Source organism: Podarcis pityusensis (assembly GCF_964106645.2).
Source record: "Podarcis pityusensis genome assembly, chromosome: 1".
NCBI classification, from domain to species: Eukaryota; Metazoa; Chordata; class Lepidosauria; order Squamata; family Lacertidae; genus Podarcis; species Podarcis pityusensis.
Window position 1 is genome coordinate 82292975 of NC_138028.1, and position 17813 is coordinate 82310787.

Here is a 17813-nt window from a genome sequence, read left to right on the forward strand (position 1 = left end):
TATCCCATCCCACAATACTTCCTTGTGTTTCTCAGCCACACTACCTGTTCTTTTTACATTTGTTTTTATTACATTATTTATGTTAACTACTCTAGGACCTGGTGGCAAAGGGTGGTATACAAAACTCTTAAATAAATAGATAAATATTTCAGCCACTCTTTCCTGCCCCTCCCCGTCCTTACCTCACTTACTTCTTAAGCTCTCTTTTTACCACAAAAGTCAGCATGTCCATTTCTGTTCCATGACATCATAGTAGCTCAACCAATTATAAAAGAAGAGGGCTTGCCGACACACCACAATTTCTTACATAAACAAAAGGTGCCTAATATGATGTAGAGTTTTGTGGTGCCCAATGCCTTTGCTGGTGTCAGGACCACAAATTCCTGAACTTGAGGTTTGAGAGCGTCAAACCAAGATTCAGTTTATGCACCAACAACTACTTCTGGCCAAAGAAGAGAATTACAGGGAAACCACCCATATTACAAGGCAGCCTCTTGACAGGAATAAACTCCTCATCCATATCAAGATAGGCCAGGCTTCCTCACTTATCAGAGCAACAAGGGAACTACAATAGTCTACATTGCCTTTGCACACACACACAGACAGACACCCAAAATTGTAGGCATGGAAGTTTTTTTTAGCAAGTCGTCTTTTAGCTCAGGTCAGAACCTGTTCCATTGTATGCAAGCTGCTTGGAACAGTCCCTTCTCATGGTAGTAGCAGCATCACTTCTGTACATCAGACGGTAAGTTATGTCTAGAATAATAAATATGGGAACCTCTTTTCCCTGGAAATAAAGTCCTAGATTGGCTGTGCTATTTATTACACTGACATCTGCTGGTAGGGTCCTTCTTCTGCATGTGTTTGAAGAGGCTCATTACAACAATTCTCCCTGAAAAGTTGAACAGAACCTACTAAGGATGTTTTCCCCCATGCATTTTATTCTTGCAGCAACCCTGTTAGGTAGGTTAGCCTGAAAGAAGGTGGCCAGTGAATTTCCACTAAACCTCATGGCTGAGTGGGGATTTGAACCTGGGTCTCCCCTGTTCTAATTCAACACTGTACTCTTCAGAACAATGTAACACCTTTGTTTGTTCAAGATCAATATAATACAGGAAAATAAGTTATCTTTTGTCTTGTTTTTAAAAAATATGATCCAAATATTATAGTACAGTACTTGAGTTTCAGTGAGCACAGTCCAAAGAAAGTTAGGAAAACAAAGTGTCGACAAAATATACAGGGTTTAAGCAACTGCAGCAACAAGACACCCCAAACATTTAGATTCCAATACAGTGGTACCTCGGGTTAAGAACTTAATTCGTTCCAGAGGTCTGTTTTTAACCTGAAACTGTTCTTAACCCGAGGTACCACTTTAGCTAATGGGGCCTCCCCTGCCACCACGCCACCGCCACACGATTTCTGTTCTCATCCTGAAGCAAAGTTCTTAACCTGAGGTACTATTTCTGGGTTAGTGGAGTCTGTAACCTGAAGCATCTGTAACCCGAGGTACCACTGTACTTTCACATGCAAGCTAGTTATCTGTATTGCACCCTCTGCATTTTCAGCACAGATCGCAGGGTGGGTATTTCTAGAATCTAGATGAAGAGAATTGGGACCTAATCTATTCCAGATTTCCAAATGATGACAGGTTTGAATGCTATTTAAGATGTTTTCGCAACTGACTTAAATGTGTTACGGATTTCTTTTGTCTATAAATGCTACATTGACAGGGAGCGGGTGGCGCTGTGATCTAAACCACTGAGCCTCTTGGGCTTGCTGATGAGAAGGTCGGCAGTTCAAATCCATGTGAGCTCCTGTTGCTCTGTCCCAGCTTCTGCCAACCTAGCAGATCAAAAGCACACCAGTGCAAGTAGATAATTAGGTACCGCTGCTGTGGGAAGGCAAACAGCGTTTCTGTGCGCTCTGGTTTCCGTCACGTGTTCCATTGCACCAGAAGCGGTTTAGTCATGCTGGCCACATGACCTAGAAAGCTGTCTGTGGACAAATGCCGGCTCCCTTGGCCTGAAGCAAGATGAGCACTGCACCCCACAGTTGCTTTTGACTGGACTTAACCGTCCAGGGGTCCTTTACCTTTTTTATATTGACCAGAATGTACATTCAGTTAAAAAATGTCTTTCTTCCATTTTATAGTGCACATTAGTCAGAATAATTCCATTCCCAACCAAAAGCATGATCCTAAGTATGTTCACTGAGAAGTCCTACTGGGTTCAATACTCAAGTACATGTGCTTAGGCTTGTGATTTAAGAATGCAATCCTATCTACACTCTACGGAGCACAGTAGGACTCACTTCTGAGTAAAGATGGACAGAAGTGTACTATAAGGTTTTGTTTGCCTTGCAAAGGATCCTGGTTATACTATGTACAATTTTGGTTTGCACACAGTGCCACAACTTCCAGATCTTCCCAGAATAAATGGCATAGTTAGCTTCAAGCTACAGATGTCTCAGATCATGCTGAATCACACTAACCAACCTCGTTGCAGACAAGGCCTCACTTTTGAAAGCAGTTGTTGTGCAATGTGTGGGACACATGTTCCCTCCTCTAATTTTAATCCCCTCCTTCCTAATCCAAGAGAGGCCGGTGCTTGCCTAGGGCCTCTGAATGGAAGCTTTTTTACATGACAATAATAATTGTTGTCTGTGACCCTGAGCTGATCACAGAATGCCAGCTCATACCAAAAGAACGCCAAGCCTGGCTAAGCTAAAATCAAATCCTTCCTCTGCCTCCCCCACCTCTTCTCCCTTTACTTTGCTGGCACAAGGAAATGTGAAGACTCTTACAAAACATCAAAGCAGGAAGGTCAAAGCCTGCTACTCTTTTTATTAACTTCAGTCATTCAGATAACCATTATGGCCAGCCTGCGAAATGAGAGTGTTGAATTCTTCGTGTTGTGGTTTGGGTGGGTTATGCAGCTTTGCAGTCTCTTGCCTGATGTGAGTGGTTCAACACAGGAATTCAAATGTCTACAGAGAAACACTCAGCCCACCAGTTTAATGACCTAGGCAGCACAAGGCAGCTAGCCAAAACCTTTTTTTTTATTGCAAATAACGCTCTTTTTCTTCAACAAGATCTAAACCACCCAGGTAGTAACATTAGTGAATGCATATGTTGGGGAGCATCTATATGTTTTTTCTGCTTAATCAACACTTGCTGTTCATGGTGTTATTCCAATACTAACAAGCAAACAAAAACAGATGATGGAAACAAGCTATGCATTATAGAACTAGAATTTTTGTCTACAACGTAATTACATACATATACTCGGTACTGAATCTGCGAGGTAAAATAATAAATTAAAACTAGCAGTGTAAAGAATGGAAGGGAAGACCATTTTTGCTCAAAGAAAATAAGAGGGTACAGAGATTTATGACAGTCTGATTTTGTTAGTCATTCTACAAGTGAGGCCTATTTTAAGCTAAGATATCTAATTGTTGCAACAGTAGGCAAATGTTTTTTTCAGATACTACAACGAATTATAAAGAAGTGACATTGTTGTAATCAAAGCAGCCCCATTAAGTTTTAGCAAAATCCTTCTGAAGATGAATAATAAAAAAGAGCACTCTAACATATCCCTGGAAAGAATAGCTAACCCGGTCTAGTGAACAATAGCACAAGAACCTTCTGTGTGTAGTGTAGCTATAAAGGAGGATTAAAGGAGCCTAATGTAGAAGCGTATTTTGTAACTCATTTCAAATTTCTCTGCAACGGGGAAATTACCTATTATGCCACATTTGGCAAGGTTCCATCTGCTTTGCAAGTGTTTTGAGACTGAGAGACATATGCAGCCAGAACTTAAGTTTAAGTTGACAAGAGATGAAATGGAATAACTTTAAACTAGTGGCAGGGTTCTTTTTGTGGGGTATTGAACAAGATGCTCTCAGGAGGCACATCTTTCTGCTATCACCACTGCCCATTCACTTGACCTCTCCCCTTATGCCCAATCAATAGAGACACAAAGAAGAGAGAGAACAAGGTGAGTGGAAGTGGCTTCTCCTCCTCCTTGCTGCTGTCACTGCTCACTTGTGGACAGGTGATCAAGCAGCAACAGCAAGGAGGACGACAAGTCAGGGGGCTCCTGGAGCTGGCAGTGTCCCCTACTAGGATATGGATGGTGAAGATTATGATTATTTATTACTTATACCTTGCCCATCTGACTAGGTTGCCCTAGCCACTCTGGGGGGCTTCCAACATCATAAAAACGCAACAAAACATCAAACATTTAAACTTCCCTATACAGGGCTGCCTGTAATGGCTTCAGAAATTGACATCTGATGGGAGGGCTTTCCACAGGGCAGGTGCCACTATTGAGAAGGCCCTCTGCCTGTGGAGAATGAAGCTGTTAGACTATGCTGAGTTGGATAAATTGACTGGGAAAATTAGATACCTAAGAGACCAAAAGTTCATCGAGGACTGGGGGAAATTTGTGGAATATCTGGAAAGTATAAGTGAGAGACAGATAACGCTAGAGGGGTTTAAAAAAGCACTGTGAAAAACTAAGAAGTATTGTTTAAAGAGAAAGGAAATTAAGGGTATAAACAATGACAATATAAATTACGAAATGCGCATTTAAAATAATGACTATGGATGATTTACGGAGAAGCTGAAGGAAGTCCAGAAAAGAAACAATTTGTGAAAATTGGATGTGAAAAATTTTATGTATGTTTTGTTTTGTTGTAAATTAATAAAAAAAAAATTATGAAAAAAGAAAAAAAAAAGAGAGAAGGCCCTCTGCCTGGTTCTCTGTAACTTCACTTCCTGCAGTGAGGGAGCCACCAGAAGGCCCTCAGAGCTAAATCTCAGTGTCCAGGCTGAACAATGGGGGTGGAGACACTCCTTCAGGTATATAGGGCCAAGGCCATTTAGAGCTTTAAAGGTCATAACCAACATTTTTAATTGCACTCAGCAGGTGCCCAGTCATGCTGACAAACAAGCCCACAAGATAAATGCACAAAGTAAGGAAGAGTATCCTCCAGGTTGTCTTAACAACAGTGCCATAACAAAACCAGAGTCATTAGCAGCAACCCTATGCTTCAGCAAAGTGGTATTCTGAGGTAATATCAGTAATGGTGGACAGCTTACCCTCCTCTCCAGGAAGGCACTAGATGAAGGTAGGGATGTGGGTGGCACTGTGGTCTAAACCACAGAGCCTAGGGCTTGCCGATCAGAAGGTTGGCGGTTCAAATCCCCGCAACAGGGTGAGCTCCTGTTGCTCGGTCCCTGCTCCTGCCAACCTAGCAGTTCAAACGCACATCAAAGTGCAAGTAGATAAATAGGTAAACAGCATTTCCATGTGTTGCTCTGGTTCACCAGAAGCAGCTTAGTCATGCTGGCCACATGACCCAGAAGCTGTCTGCAGACAAAACGCTGGCTCCCTTGGCCAGTAAAGCAAGATGAGTGCCACAACCCCAGAGTCGTCCATGACTGAACTTAATGGTCAGGGGTCCCTTTACCTTTAGGACATTTCCAAGTTCACAATAAGCAATGGTCACACCCAGACACTAGAACATATCATCCTTTGCAATAAGAGATTTTGTAACAGACATGTTCATATGAAAAGTGGACCCCAAATCATTAATGTTGAAAGTTATACCTTTTTAGCCTAATGTGAAGCTCTGGGCTGAGCTCCACTTTGCCTTCTGAAACATTCTGAGCCTCTTAATAGCCTCTCTTCTGCACATTTGGTTGAGAGACTATCTTTCCCACCATCTCTCAGCAAACAGGCTTTCTTCCTGAGTTACCTTACCTAGCTGTAAATCACTGTCTAATTGGTATGAATGGCTAAAACCCAGAAGGAGGCCTGTATCTACAAGCCTGAGCTCATGATTAATTGGGGAAGGTGCAGCGTTGTTTTTTTACCCCGTCTGAAGTTTTATGTATGACAAAAACTTATGCTGACAAAGAGCAAAAAATGTGTCCAGAGGCAACTGACGCATTTAGAAATCTGCAGAAGGAGAAAGGTGTGCTGTGTTTAGTGAAAACTTCAGTGTCTTAGACCTGTCCGGCTATGTAATGCTCTCACTTCTGGTTTTTAAATTTTAAACTTTGGGCCCGTGTGTGGGAGTGGAGTGGATGTCTTTTCCAGTTGCACATTCGGTTTGTTTTGGTGTGTAAGGAAAGGCTGTGGCAGCCAATTAACTTCCCACACATGAAATCTCTAGGCCAAAGCCACAGCCATCTATGCCTTTTACATACTTCCTTTTGGATAACTACTGCCATAACCTGAAGAGACAGATGTTACTCCATTCAGCCCAATGTTTGTCGGAAAATATTGCTTTGTTTTCAGATCATGCCCATGTAGGGTTTCTCTTTTTGCCCCCTATTCTATGGTGCGGACCAAAGGAACAGTGGACTGTGGAGATAGAGGCACAAGGCTTTCTGTTGCTTCCTTTCCCTCGATGTATTGTAAATTGAAAGACAAGTGTATGTCTGATTAACTCCTTTGCTCAGCTGCTTCTTGGGTGGACTCAAATGAGATGACCCGTTTATGCAACAACAAAGCATAGCTCACTCCATCTTCGATCCACCACAGCAGCAGAGGCTGGAAGGGCTATCATAGATACAAGGAACAACTGGTGGAAATGTCAAACAAGGATCTCTTGCACCTCCGCAAAGTGATCCTGTAAATCTAGTCTTTGCCTGACACAACAGTTGCTTATGGGCTGCAGAGAAAGGCCTCTTTTTTTACTACACAACTCTAGAATTATTATTGTTATTGTTATTGTTATTATCCTGTCTTTCCTTCCAAAAGAACTAGGACGGCCATGCAACATTACATCAAAGTCTTGCATGTCACACATCCCAAAGTTTCCATTTTAAATACAAAGCTGACATGGAAGCCCCCAAAATTTGACCTAAGCAGTGGATAGGTCCCTTCTGGTGCCATTTTCCAGATCTAAAACAAACTTCCTCCCCCCAAACCTGTTAGTTCTGCATGAGAAAAAACTGCAGGTACATGTATAACTTCCACCATGGAACTAACAGTAGTTTGAGGCAGGAAGGCGTAGACTGGAGAATAACATGGTAGTGGGAAATAATTGTCTCTCCCCATAGCTCCAGTTAAATTTGGGGCACACCTGCAGCAAATTAAAAACAAATGTTAGGACATCCAGCTATGAGTCTCAGATTTTTCATTCTGTGGTGTCCTTTTGTTTCTCATACTGAAATGATTGTCATGTAATTGCATATCCTGTATTATTTTTATGGATTCGCCTTATTGGCACGTCTTTCAATATAATTTATTTGATGGGCTTCAATTAGTTTTCCTACTAGTAATAAAAAACCTCTTATGCGTGGAACTGCTACCATTGCTAAATCTTGCATAGCTCCTTCAACTAATGCTGTGTCTTGTTCCTATGCCCTGCTTTAAAATATGAAAATTGACTTTCTACAAAAAAAAAAAAATCTTCATATGTAATATTCTTTATGCTAGCAAATGTTTCAGAACATTTTCTGCTCTGGCTCTTGAACCACACTTCTTCCTTAGGCTTTGTCCCAGGCTCTTCTCTCTTATGAATTTTCTTTCCTTCTTTTAATTGCTTCTACAGACTGAGCAGTAGATTCAGCCATTTTCACTACTGGAGTTCTATTTTCAGACCAGTTATAATGGGAGAAAGAGAAGCCCCTATGTGCTGTAAACAAAGCACAACAAAAATTGTGATGCCTGCTACACTTGGCCAACAAAGAACAACTAATGAAGAAAAATGTGAAAGAATGTGAAAGAGGTAGGCTCTGGTGGTTGCAGTCTTAGCTGAAGAAAGAACACAGGCACCTGGGGACAATTGATACCTAATCCTTAGCTATTCAGATGTAAATGGTATTGCCAGGGGGGAGAGGTAGCAAGCAATTCCAAGCAGGGGAGTTGCTAATGGTAACCCATCACCACTGGGGGAGGAGAATTTGATATATTTTTCATCAACCACATCTACTGTATTATTTGTTTTTTTTTTTTTTAAGCAATTTATTAAATTTTACAATAAAAATAGACATAATAAACAATGTAACATCGATCTTAACATATTTTCACATTTTCTTTGGACTTCCTCACACCTCCCGCTCCCATTTTCATCGTTAAAACATTTTGTCAGCAATTTATCATCTTGTTTAAATTCTTATATCCCTTCTATATTTCATAATCATATAATTCTCAAAAGGAGCTAATTTTTCACAGTCTTACTTATTTTCTTAAAAAAGCTTCTAAATTTAGTGGTGCTCAGTTGTTTTAGTCTAGCATCTTATTTAGCATTCACTCAAATTACAATACTTTTGTAAATAGTTCTTAAATTTCTTCCAGTCCTCCTCAATCCTCTCTTCTCCCAGGTCACGGATTCTGCCAGTCATTTCAGCCAGTTCCATGTAGTCTATCAGTTGTATCTGCCATTCTTCCAGTGTGGGTAGATCTTGGGTTTTCCAATGTTTTGCGAGAAGTATCCTTGCTGCTGTTGTTGCATACATAAAGAATGTCTGGTCCTTCTTTGCCACCCCTTGGCCGACAATACCCAAAAGGAAAGCCTCTGGTTTCTTAGTGAAGGTATATTTAAATACCTTTTTCAGTTCATTATAGATCATTTCCCAGAACGCCTTCACTTTAGGGCAAGTCCACCAGAGGTGGAAGAACGTTCCCTCGCACTCTTTGCATTTCCAACACTTATTATCAGACAGGTGGTAAATTTTAGCAAGTTTGACTGGGGTCATGTACCATCTATAAATCATTTTCATTACATTTTCTTTCAGGGCATTACATGCAGTAAATTTCAGTCCATTATTCCACAACCTCTCCCAGTCCTCAAACATGATATTATGCCCAATGTCCTGTGCCCACCTTATCATAGCCGATTTAACCGTTTCGTCTTGTGTATTCCATTTCAACAGCAAGTTATACATCCTTGAAAGTACCTTAATCTTTGGTTCTAACAGTTCTGTTTCTAGTTTCGATTTCTCCACCTGGAACCCTAATTTCTTATCATTTTTAAAAACTTCTTTGATCTGAGCGTAATGTAACCAGTCTCGCACTTTGTCTTTCATTTTCTCTAGACTCTGCAATTTCCATTTGTCTCCATCCTTTTCTAGTATTTCCCAATATTTTGGCCATTTAGCCTCCATATTGGGTCTTTTTCGGGCCTTGGCTTCCAAAGGTGAAAGCCACCTTGGTGTTTTATTTTCCAGCAAGTCTTTATATTTTGACCAGACATTAAACAATGATTTTCTGACAATATGGTTCTTAAAGGCCTTATTTGCTTTAACCTTGTCATACCATAAATATGCATGCCATCCAAAGGTATTGTTAAACCCCTCCAAATCCAGCACATCAGTGTCTTCAAGAAGTAGCCAGTCTTTTAGCCAGCAGAACGCTGCGGCTTCGTAATACAACTTTAAGTCTGGCAGGGCAAAGCCCCCTCTTTGTTTTGCATCGGTTAATATCTTAAACTTAATTCTGGGCTTTTTGCCCTGCCAGACAAACTTGGAAATGTCTCTCTGCCACTTCTGAAAGCACTCCGTTTTGTCCAAAACCTGAAGTGTTTGAAATAAAAACAACATCCTTGGCAATACATTCATCTTAATAGCAGCAATTCGGCCTAACAAAGAAAGTTTCAATTTTGTCCAACTATCTAGGTCTCTCTTAATTTCTGTCCAACATTTTTCATAATTGTCCTTAAATAGACCTAGATTTTTTGCTGTTATGTTTACCCCTAGGTATTTCACTTTTTTCACCACATTAAGTTCCATCTCATTCTGAAACCGTTCTGACTCTGTATTAGTCAAGTTTTTCCCCAAAACCTTAGTTTTCTGTTTATTTAATTTAAATCCAGCCACCCGACCAAAGTCATTAATCAGTTGTAATACTCTTTTCGTACTGGGCTCTGGCTTCTGCAAGGTCAAAACCAGGTCATCTGCAAAAGCTTTTAACTTATATTGTTTCTGACCGACCTGAATTCCTTCCACCAACTGATCCCTTCTAATCATGTTCAATAGCACTTCCAGAACCGAAATAAATAACAAAGGGGAAATAGGGCAACCTTGTCGTGTCCCTTTTTCAATTTTAAACTCTTCCGTAACCACATTATTAACTATCAGTTTAGCTTTCTGTTCTGAATATATCGCCTCAATCCCATTTTCAAAACCCCGTCCCACTCCCATCTCTTTTAAATTTCCCATCATAAATTTCCAGGAAATATTGTCAAAGGCCTTCTCCGCATCTATAAAAATTAAAACTGCTTTTGTATTTATATCTGTTTGCAGAAGTTCCAAAATGTCAATAATGTTCCTTGTATTAGCAAACAGATGTCTTCCTGGGAGAAAGCCAGCCTGGTCCTTATGAATTACTTCATTTAAAACTTTTTTAAATCTATTTGCCAAAATGTCTGCAAATATTTTGTAATCCACATTTAAGAGAGAGATGGGACGGTAGTTCTTAAGTTGTGTCTTTTCAGCTTCCGACTTTGGTATTAATGTGATAAATGCTTCCTTCCACGACTCCGGTGCCCTCCTCCCCTCCATAATTTCATTGCTGACCTCCATCAAAGGTTGTATCAAATAGTCTTTCAATGTCTTATAGTACTTGGAGGTCAGCCCATCTGGTCCTGGAGATTTGCCAAGTTGCATGTTCTGGATAGCTTGTTCGATCTCCTGTCGTGTTATTTTAGAATTCAGGATTGTCCTATTTTCTTGTGACAATTTAGATAATCCGTTTTTTGCCAAAAATTGTTTAATCTCAACATCATCTTGCGGCCCTTGGGTGTATAATTTTTTGAAGTATCTCTGGAAACACTTTCTAATGTCCACCGGATTCTGGATGTTTTTTCCATCAACCTCTAAGTTTGTAACAGTGTTTAATCTTTGTCTTCTCTTCAACTGCCAAGCTAGCAGTTTTCCACATTTATTCGCCGACTCAAACGTTTTTTGTTTCATTAATTTAACCTTCCATTCAATTTCCTGATTTATCAGCTTAGAATATTGTGTTTGATAAAGTTTAATTTCTCTCAGAGTTGGCTGTGACTTCGGATTCACTCTTAATTTCTTCTCTGATTCTTTTATTTTATCCAAGATCTTATCTTTTTTCTCATTATGTGTTCTTTTCTTCACTGCATTCTGTTGTATCAAGAATCCCCTCATTACAGCTTTGCTTGCGTCCCAGATTATTCTTTTTTCCACCATATTATTCATGTTTATCTCAAAATAGTCCTTCAAAACTTTTTGGGCCTTCTTGGTAATTTCCTGATCTCTAAACAAATTGTCATTCATCTTCCATCTAAAGGATCCAGTTGGTAATAGTGTCATATCCATCTTTACTGCATTGTGGTCAGAGCAGGTCTTTGGGCAGATTTCCACTTTTCTAACCTTAGGTGCCAGGCCTCTAGAAATCCATATTTGGTCGATTCTTGTCCAGGTCAGTTGGGCTTCAGAAAAGAATGTTCCCTCTCTTCCTAGTGGGTTCTTTGTCCTCCAAATGTCAATCAAGTCCATATTGTCAGTCATTTCAAAAAAGGTTTTAGGTAGTCTGCCGTCTTTTGTAACATTTTGACTTTGTGACTTGTCCATGTTAGTTGATACGACCCCGTTCATATCTCCCATCATTATGATGTTGTTGTAGTCTAGATAATCCAGCATTGTCTCCTGCAACTTCTTGTAAAATTCCGATTTCCCTTCATTAGGTGCATAAATTCCTAATATCAGCAGTTTCTCTCCTTGATATTGTATCTCAATGGCCAAAATTCTTCCATGTTCATCTTTAAATAGGAATTTAGGTGACAGGCTCTCTTTTGCATATATCACTACGCCTCTCTTCTTAACTTTGTCCGAAGATACAAATTCCTGGCCCAATCTTTTATTTATTAACACTTTTCTGTGGAGCCTCGTCACATGTGTTTCTTGTAAACAAATAATGTCCAATTGTTCTTTTTTTAATATATGAAATATTTTCTTCCTTTTTTCCGGAATGTTACAACCATTAATATTCCAGCTCAACAGTTGCAGAGACATCCTGAATTATCTGGTTATTTTTCAAGGGGTGGTATCTTCTCAGGGACTTCAGGTTCCACAGATGCTGATGTTGGTATTGGCGTTGCCTCAGGCCCAGAAGGTAGTTCAATTCTTTTTTGAAGGTCCTCTCCGTGTGTAGACAGGAATTTGTCTCTCTCTTCCAGTGTTCTAACTTTAACCTTTCTCCCTCTAAAGGTAAAAGATAATCCTTGAGGAAATTCCCACCTAAATGGAATTGCGTTGCTCCTTAGTAGTTTAACAAGTTCAGAATAGGCGGTTCTAAGGTCAAGCAGTAGTCTTGGGATATCTTTATAAATTTCAATTCTTCTATCCAACACCTCCAGTGATTTTACAAAGTGTAGTCCCAGAATCTTATCCCTTTCCTCCTTTGATCTCAATGTTATCAAACAGTCTCTGGGCCTCTCCTTCTTTATGAATCTTCCAAGTCTGAAAGCTGACACAATTTTAAAGTCCTTTTCTTCCAAGTTCCAGAACTTGGAGAATTCTTTAGTCAAAAACTCAGTTAGATTTCCTTCTTCTGCCTCTTGTAGTGATCTAATCCTTAAGTTATTCTCACGGTTTCGCAGTTCTATCATCGAGAGATAAATCTGGTGTTCCCCAACTTGTTTAGTGAGTGGTCTTACCTCTTGCTCTAAATTTTCAAATCTTTGTCTGGTGTCCTCAGTCAATTTCCGATTTTCTGCTGAGGCCTCCGTTAGCTGTCCAATTGCTTGTGCATTCTGTGTCACTTGTGTGGTTAATTTATTTAAACATTCTGTATTTTTATCAATCTTTGCTGATTGGGCATCTGCTTTCTTGTCCAAAGCTTCCAATTTTTCAAAGATTTTATCTAGTATAGAAGCAGATGCTCCTGAGGCCATATCTTCCAATTGTAACTGCTCTGCTTCGCCCTCACCCTCCACTTCTGAGGGCAAAGCAGGCACAGATGATCTGCGTGTCTGTAAGGCTGAGGTTAGAGTTGTTAGAGTTGTTTGTTTAGCTCTCCCTCTTTTTCTTGTGCCACTCATTCCAACGTTATCTGTCAGTCAAGGTCACACTGAGTTGTTCCCATGGGAATGGAAAGGTCCAGAGCAAGCAAACAGCAAGGGAATCGAAAGTAAAAAGTGTATGTAAAATCACTGTTATAATCCAATCCTCTAGAGGGAGCTTAATCTATCTTTCAGAGTCTAAATTAATGTCCAAGAACCTTCAGATACAAATACTTAGCAGAGTTTATAAATGATTACCTTGTTGCAGACAGTGCTTATTTATCTCCAAAAAGAATGTTTCAAATTTAAAAGGTATCAATACCCTCAGATTGTTTCCAGTTCCAATATACAGTATCCAAATCTGCAGTACTGACAGCTCCCTTAGTACTCAGGCAGCTCCTGACTCTGGGTTTCACCTTTAAATTTGTAATCCAATAAGAGGAGGAAAGTCAAATACAAATAGAAATCCCAAATCTTTAACTTGAAGTCTTTACTTTAAAATGCAAGTTCAAATAGATGCTTAGATCTGTAAGACTTAGAGTCTCTTTCTTTCAGCCTCCACTCCTCCAGCTGATTGCTTTTTTTCAAGTTCAATGGCTGCGGAAGACGGACTTCCTGCTTCCACGTCTCTCCGCTCACAGCCAAGTTCAAGCCAATTTAAGTTTCCCTTTTAAAGTCTCAAATTTCGAGTGATTCAGTCTTTTACTCACAAATTAGTTGCTTTTTCATCCGGATCCGTAATTTGGCAGGAAAAGGGATCAGCGCTCACCGACAGCAGCAGCGCGGCTTCGCTCCTCAGGCTGCGAAACAGCTCACAGCGCCGCAACCCCCCTCCGTGCTCCGGAGCCCCTTACGGGGATCCTTCTGCACTTGGAGGGTCGCTCTAGGCGCCCACCGAGCCTCAAGACCCCAGGCTCTTGCCGCCTGGGGTTTTCCGATGTGGGTCTCCGCTTCGCCGTAGCGGACGACCCGTTGCCTGCGGAGCCTCCTCTCCCGTTCAGAAGAGGACCGCCATTGCCGTTCGCGCCGCCCCCGGAAGTCCATCTACTGTATTATTTGACTGCACATTTATTTTTTCATTCATTCATTCAAACATTTATTTCTATGCTCACTTGTTTATTTTTAGGGTGCCTCCAGACCGACAGTATTTTGTAAGTTTGGTTCAAATGCATACCAGAACAACAGGTTTGTGCATTTAAAGTGGATTAAAGGCCTCTGTCTCCAGCTATGTGCACACCTTTAAAGCACAGTTAAAGCACACAATCCAAGCAAATCACCCCACTAGCTAATCAAGATGAATGCTCAATGTCATATAACTGCCCTGCAAACAAATAAGAATGAATTGTGAATATAATCTAACCTCTGCATAAGCTTTGTACAAGCAAATCAGAATAAATACCATAAGTTGCTGGAGAAGTCCATAATCTAACCTCTGTGTCAGCTTTGAATACACAGGTTGCCTGGAGGGTTCCAGCCTACAATGCCTGAGATCCCCAGGCTGGAAGAATAAAACCATATAAAAATGAATACTACTTGCAATAAAAACAAAAAACACCAGACACTGTAGACCACCCCAAAATGACATCCAAACATTAAAAATGATCAAAGGCTTGGGGAAATGTTTTTATCTGATTGGATGAATGACAACAAAGCTGGCACCAGTCAAATTTGGGAGATGGTGGAGTTCCATAATCAGGTGCCACCACAGAGAAGGCCCTCTTTTGCTTTTTATAAATTTATGATACCTGGTGGTGGGCCTCCCTAGCAGATCTTAGCATCCAGGCAGGAGCACATAGTGAGAGATGCTCCTTCAGGTAGTTAGGTCCTAAGTAGTTCAAAGCTTTATAAATCATTGACAATACCATGAATTTTGCCCAGAAGTGTATTGTAATTCAATGCAGTTCCGCAAGATAACTATAATAATAATTTATTATTTCTACCCTGCCCATCTGGCTGGATTCCCCTAGCCACTCTGGGCGGCTTCCAACAAAAGATTAAAAATACATTAAAACATCAGTCATAAAAAACTTCCCTTAACAGGGCTGCCCTAAACAAGAACTGGTGTTTTAAGGCTCCATCTAGCTACCCTGTTCAGTAGCTATATAGCTCAATATTTTGCACTAGCTGAAGTGTTCACATCCTCTTTAAGGCCACACCCACAAAGAGTATAGTACATTTTTTGAAACTGAGTGACTGTGAATTACTGTGGCCAAATTCCTATCCAGGGATGGTAGCAGCTGGTGGACCAGACAGCACTAGCCAAAGGCACTCTGCACTGCAAACAACACATGTGCCTCTGATGACAGAGCTGGACCTCAAAGTAACCCCCAGACTATATACCTGTTCCTTCAAGCGGAGTTCAACCCTCTCAACAACAGGTTCTCTTACTAATCTCTGGATCAAACGACTGCAAAGGTCCCAAGTAAAGACACTGAGCTCAGCTGCTGTAGTGCTAACTGGTGCAAATGGCTGTTTGAAGAAAGAAGAGGTCATACACAAATGATTTCACGCCATGCATGGGATTCGGCATGAAATAACGTGCTACAGAATGAGTTTTCCCATTTTCTGAAGCTGTCATCTCACGCAGTTCAAATGTTAGAGGTTGTGCTCTTTGCTACTGTTTCTTTTTCTGGGACTGACAAGATTCTGGATGAATGTACCAATAACCATCCAGTAGCATGAAATCACATAGAGCATATTCTCAGTAAAGGTTGGAGATACTGTATTAGCATCAGTTTTGAAGTAAGACTCAACTGTCAGTCCAGTTGAATATTGTTTGTGGAACTGCGAGGGTCAGGATCTTTTCCTCTCTTAGCCAACAACAGGTGTAGGCAACCTAAGGCCCGGGGGCAGATGCGGCCCAATCGCCTTCTCAATCCGGCCCATGGACGGTCCGAGAATCAGCGTGTTTTTACATGTGTAGAATGTGTCCTTTTATTTAAAATGCATCTCTAGGTTATTTGTGGGGCCTGCCTGGTGTTTTTACATGAGTAGAATGTGTGCTTTTATTTAAAATGCATCTCTGGGTTATTTGTGGGGCATAGGAATTTGTTCATTTTTTTTTCCAAAATATAGTCTGGCCCACCACATGGTCTAAGGGACGGTGGACCGGCCCACAGCTGAAAAAGGTTGCTGACCCTTGGCCAACAAAATGACTTTAGGGCTAGCTCTTGGTGTTTAAGGAAGCCACTACGCCTCATCCCTTCCCCTATCTGTGATCCAAGGTAATATTGCCTACCTTGCAACACTGTAGTAAGGATTGCAGAGATAATGTATGTGAATAACATTTAGGAAATATGTTGATTAGGTATCGATTGAACTTTGATATTGACACCAGTTATCTGGGCAGCATGTCAAGGAAGTCCTCAAGAAAATAAATTACAGATAAGTTGAATTGGCAAACACCAGCTTCAGAATATATTTTTTGGGCACATAGCCAGTCTTATTACTTAAAACCAATTTATCACACTGCTCAGAAACTCTGATCAGAATCCTGCTGTTGTTGTGCTAAACAATGTATATGCTCTGAGAAAGTCACAGATCATAACCCCAGGCGGTTTGCTATGTTGGTGGTTAATTACAATACTTTTTTATAAACAGTTATATTAATAACTTGAAGCACCAAGGACCACCAGGACCCTGCTGTGTGCTTTAGGGGCAGGAGGGAGACAGGAATAGATGCTGCTTGTCTCCAGATCCTCCCCTGCAGTGCTGGCAGGCAGTCTCTGTCTGTTTCTCAGACATTCCCTGCTTAACCTTGTTTTTCTGTCTTGCCCTGCTGTTTGTTTTCATTGGCTGTGATTTATACACGAACTTGAAACTCAAGGGAGAAGCGTCAGGACCATTAAATAAGGGCTATTGTGTTTTCTTCCTCTGCTTTCTTGCAACAAAGGAGGGTTTGCATTTATTTTCAGATGTACAAATGCTATAAAGGGTGCATGAAGAACCCTTTTCATGAATCTAAATATAAACTGGGTGAAAGGAGCCCACCTTAGAAGAAAGCACCCTCAGTCTATGCCTACCTCACCACAGCTATTGTGGTGAAGAGCAGACTGGGATGCCCAAAAGTTTACAGGTGGGACAGCTCTCCAGCACAGGGCAGCTTCTCATTTTAGTGCAAATGCAATAAAGGAGAGGAGATGATGGCAGCAGCAGCAGTGCAGGGGACAGGGCTGAAATACTGGTTACAGTTTCACCCTGAACAAGATAATCAAAATGAGTTCCATGCTTTTGGAATTGGAGCCTGGGAGGCTAGAAGCCCCTAAGTGTTTTCACAAGGGAAAGGTTATAGAAACCTGTACTATACTGCTGATAGTATAATTTCAATATAAAAACAAGACTCTTGAGTTACTTGATTCTTACCAAGAAGAATAACATACCTACTTTATGTCATAAAAAGCGACAGGTAGCCCTCTCTCCTTTTTACCAGAAGTCTCGTCTTTTAATATATATTTTATATAGGTATTCTAAGTAGTTATTGGGGACACGGGTGGCACTGTGGGTTAAACCACAGAGCCTAAGACTTGCCGATCAGAAGGTCATCGGTTCGAATCCCTGCGACGGTGTGAGCTCCCGTTGCTCGGTCCCTGCTCCTGCCAACCTAGCAGTTCGAAAGCACATCAAAGTGCAAGTAGATAAATAGGTACTGCTCTGGCGGGAAGGTAAATGGCGTTTCCGTGCGCTGCTCTGGTTTGCCAGAAGAGGCTTAGTCATGCTGGCTACATGATCCGGAAGCTGTCTGCGGACAAACGCCGGCTCCCTCGGCCCATAGAGCGAGATGAGCACCGCAACCCCAGAGTCGTCCACGACTGGACCTAATGGTCAGG

The 17813-nt window shown here is 41.0% G+C and overlaps 1 long non-coding RNA gene across 1 annotated transcript; it reads right to left on the minus strand.

The window, feature by feature from the left end:
- Window positions 1-7479: 7479 nt before the first annotated feature.
- Window positions 7480-15450, minus strand: LOC308485805. The gene is made up of 3 exons (XR_013990780.1): window positions 15328-15450; window positions 14418-14485; window positions 7480-7650 (listed from the first exon to the last, which is right to left on the minus strand). It is a non-coding gene; the product is annotated as an uncharacterized lncRNA (long non-coding RNA).
- Window positions 15451-17813: the final 2363 nt, after the last annotated feature.